We start from the raw sequence: 3,982 nt of genomic DNA, 5'->3' as shown, positions 1-3,982 counted from the left end.
TTAATCTACTTGGTGTCAGAAATTTCTGAGTATAATCACTTACATTTCATGGAAGGAGGCTCTAAAAGCCATACAGAACACCACCCTGGTGTCAATTAGGCCAGCTTGAAACTCTCACAAAAATCACAATTTTCAGAATTTAAAATCATTGATTCATAGTCTATTTAGTTAATTTTAAAATTAAAGATTAACAAAACATCATAAAATTTTTACCTGATACTATTTAACATATATAGAATCTCTGGAGGAAGTGAAACTTCTTCTGAAGAAAGTGAAACGTCTAAATCTGGAATGCTTTCATCAAATACCAAAAGTGAAGCATCTTCATATTTTTTTGCTGCAGATAATTGATCTTGTTTCTTTAGCAATCTAATTGTTGAAGAATAAAATAAAAACTTGGAATTACAGAAACTCAAAAAACCCAAAACTAATTAATTTATTTATTAATGGATGAAGTACTGAAGAATCAATAATTGTTTTGATAAACAAAAAACAGTAAAATTAGAAGAGAAAACCTAATCCAAAAACTGAGCTCTCATATAGGTAATCTTGCATTGTGTTTTCATATTTTGAAGATATTTTTGTCATCAAATACAGTATATTGTAGAACAGAAATTTTCCATTAAAAGTAATAAAGCAATACATATTATTTTCTTATTNCTGGTATACTTAATAAATTTAAATTTATTTAAAGTATAATATCAAAACTGATATAACTATATTCATTTTGTAATCATTTAATTAATAAATATTATATTAGTTTATAATGACTATAAAACTATTAATAAACAAACAAAATTTGAATTTTGTAATAAAGATTTTGACATTAGATTGTTTCTCTTAACACTTCAAACTAGTTATATTCTTAAAATAACCACATAATGTAACTTTTTATTAGACAAATTCTACTTTTTATATGTAAAATTGCTGAAATTTCAATAATTTAAAAAACAAAATGTTTTTGAATTACTTAAACAAACATTTATTTATTTATAAAAATACTATTGTGATGTAAATAACAGCAGATCATGTTTATAAGAACTAGATAATAAACAAGGTTTATAATATTATATATGCCAGAAACCTTCACGGGAGTGTATTAAAAACTTCCCAAAGTTTCATGGCAATCATACTATGCCAGAAACCTTCGCAGGAGTATATTAAACAACTTCCCAAAGTTTCATGGCAATCGGATAAATGGTGTAGTAATGCATGAAGGACAGACAGACAGACATACATTCATTTTTATATATATAGATAATGCAAAAGCTTTATTGGGGTGATAACCAATGTAACATAATTTGTGATACAGGAGTAATGTGATACTGAATGACATATGAGAGAGAGCGGCTTAAAAGTGTGGAATTTTAGTGTGACATCATTAATGGATAACCCCATATAATTTATTTAATGTAATTCTTAAATTTTAATTTATTGAAAAAAAAACTTACAGTTAGTACAGCAAGTATACTAAGATGGCTAGCAATATATTCTCCTTCATTAACTATCTTCAAAATTAAATCCTATTTTTTTAAAAAAATGCATTAATTTCTAATATAATATATTATTAGTTAAAAATGAAAATCTACTATAGTTGTTACATAATTTTCTCTATAATATATTTTAACATGACACAATATTAACTGATAAAAATCTACATCTGTATATAGGTTTTTATCAGTTAATGCAATGATGCATTGACATGATAGATTTGATTAAGAATTAAATTTATAGATTAATTTATAGTGTACATTTTTAATTTATAAGCTTTTTTTAATTTTTTCTTTGATTTAAAATAATGAAATATTAATATGCTTTTTCTCCTTCATAAAACAGATCAATAAACTTGTAATGGCTTTTTGCATTACAAGTCTGTTTTAAAACTTGGCAAACAAGTCACCAATATGGAAAAATAGATAATAAAAGACAGATATTAATACCAATGGCCATTTATTTAACTTACAACAACAGTAAGTTTTATAGTAATTCCAAGATGCTGATACAGTGCAATAAAAATAGCCCTTTGCAATCTTATTAAAATAAGTTGTACTGTTCTTAATAATGCTTCTTGATCTTTCTTTAAAAGATCTCCTAGGAGTTTTGTTGGCAATCTGTAAGAATATAAAATAAGCAATAATTATATATAAAAGAAAACAGGTTATCACTTTCTACATTACAAAAATAAATATAATAGAATCTAATTAACAAAATAGCTACTTCTAATGCCACTTCTTAACTTTAACATTTCTGAAAATTACACTTAGTTTTTGACTATTAATAGCTTTATTCTTTCTAACATACAAACTAAAAGTATATTCATTTGATCAACATGCAAATAATGCACCTTATGCATCATATTATAATAGGTAATTATCAGAGCATAAATACAGTAGAGCGTCAAGTATCCGAAAGTCAATCATCCGAAAGAATTCCAGTCGGCTAATTTAAATTTTCGCCAGTGATGTGGCGCTGCAATCTTTGGCTATATCTTGGGTTACTCAAATATTTTACGTTTTTGATACTAAATTAACTTCTGAAGTATAATTTTTTATTGTTTTCATATTTTTCAATATATTTATTTTGTTTGTACAAAATAAAAAAAAAATTTTTTAACGATACAATAGTCTTCGTTAGGCTTAACATCGACGAAAATTCAACGCGAAGCGACACGCAAGGGATAAAAATGTCAAGATGGGATAAATTAATATATTTTTTCGTACGTAATCGGTTATCCGAAACATCGATCTTCCGAACAACCCCAGTCCCCAATTGATTCGGATAATTGACATTCTACTGTACATATGTTTTTTAGTTCAAACTTTTCTTTTACCATTTAATGAATATTTTAATACTTTTTTATGCATTTAATTTTAAAAAGAACATAAAAATTTATGCATATATATGCATAAATGACATATATACATGTCATTTCTTGAAGATTTTTCTAATTCTTTCTAGAAATAATACTAAAATATGACTGATTGGTTCTCATAAAAATTCTAGAGCAGTGTTTTTCAACCTTCTTGAATACGTGACCCCTTTACAAGTTAAAAAAATTCTGCTGACCTCCCAGGGCCATATTAAAACTATATCAGTGATTTTGAAAACTACGTATTTAATTTTTTTTCTGTTGAGACCTAAATATCAATCAAAAAACCAATTGTACTTTAAAATAAAAACGCAAAGCCTTCTCAATGAAATTGTAGTTTTATTTATTGTAGTGTAGGACCTACAAACACTTGTCTTTTTCTTTTACCCGCGACCCCCCATGTAAGGCTTTGCGACCCCCCTGGGGGTTGCGACCCACAGGTTGAAAAACACTATTCTAGAGGATTAATTAAAATCTAGCAGTATTATCATTCCAGTAATTGTGGTGAAGCCATACAATGCAATTCTCATGCATTCGCAAGAAAAAATGAGATTGAAATTTTCTTTCTTATTTATGTACAGTACCGTATTATATGGTAATATGTTTATCCATTTGGCTATGCAGTTGTTAAAGGGTACTCTGTTACAAGTTCGAATCTTATTTTTTTAGATGTTTCTTCTCTAAAGGCGTTCAAAAGGATTGTTAGTACATCGTACTTCTTTTCATTTATAGTACTTTTATTTTTAACAAAATAAAACCAGTATTTTGTAATTATAACATTTATTTGTTCTGCAAGAAAAAATTTTAAATTATTTTTCACTTTATAATGATTTGTATTTTGCAATATTTTCAATATCAGCAACGGATGTCGAGTACATAGAAAACTAGTTTTGAACTTTTAGTATAACAGCATGATCTATTTGAAGGTATGAAGTGATATGAATCCGTTCAACGATCAATTACAATTATAATAAGCGAAAAGGTTTTACTGCGTAACACTCTCAACTCGTTCATTTTGCTACACAAATAATTCAACTTATGCAAAGGTGAATTTGTTCTTGTGTAGTCTTGCCGTGCCTATCTGAAAATTATAAAAGGCTTAAAATTTTGAAT

The 3,982-nt window shown here is 26.8% G+C and overlaps 1 long non-coding RNA gene across 1 annotated transcript in view; it reads right to left on the bottom strand.

The window, feature by feature from the left end:
- Nucleotides 1-209: 209 nt before the first annotated feature.
- Nucleotides 210-3,982, bottom strand: part of LOC111621820 — a 26,933-nt gene continuing 23,160 nt past the window's right edge. The window contains exon 5 of the long non-coding RNA XR_002756133.1: nucleotides 210-369. This is a non-coding gene — a long non-coding RNA (uncharacterized LOC111621820). The remainder of the gene's footprint in view (nucleotides 370-3,982) is intronic.

Source organism: Centruroides sculpturatus, unplaced genomic scaffold, assembly GCF_000671375.1.
Source record: "Centruroides sculpturatus isolate CEXI.00-Female unplaced genomic scaffold, Cexi_2.0 scaffold169, whole genome shotgun sequence".
Lineage (NCBI taxonomy): Eukaryota > Metazoa > Arthropoda > Arachnida > Scorpiones > Buthidae > Centruroides > Centruroides sculpturatus.
The sequence above is the reverse complement of the archived record's forward strand: the minus strand, read 5'-3'. Positions and strand labels throughout refer to the sequence as shown.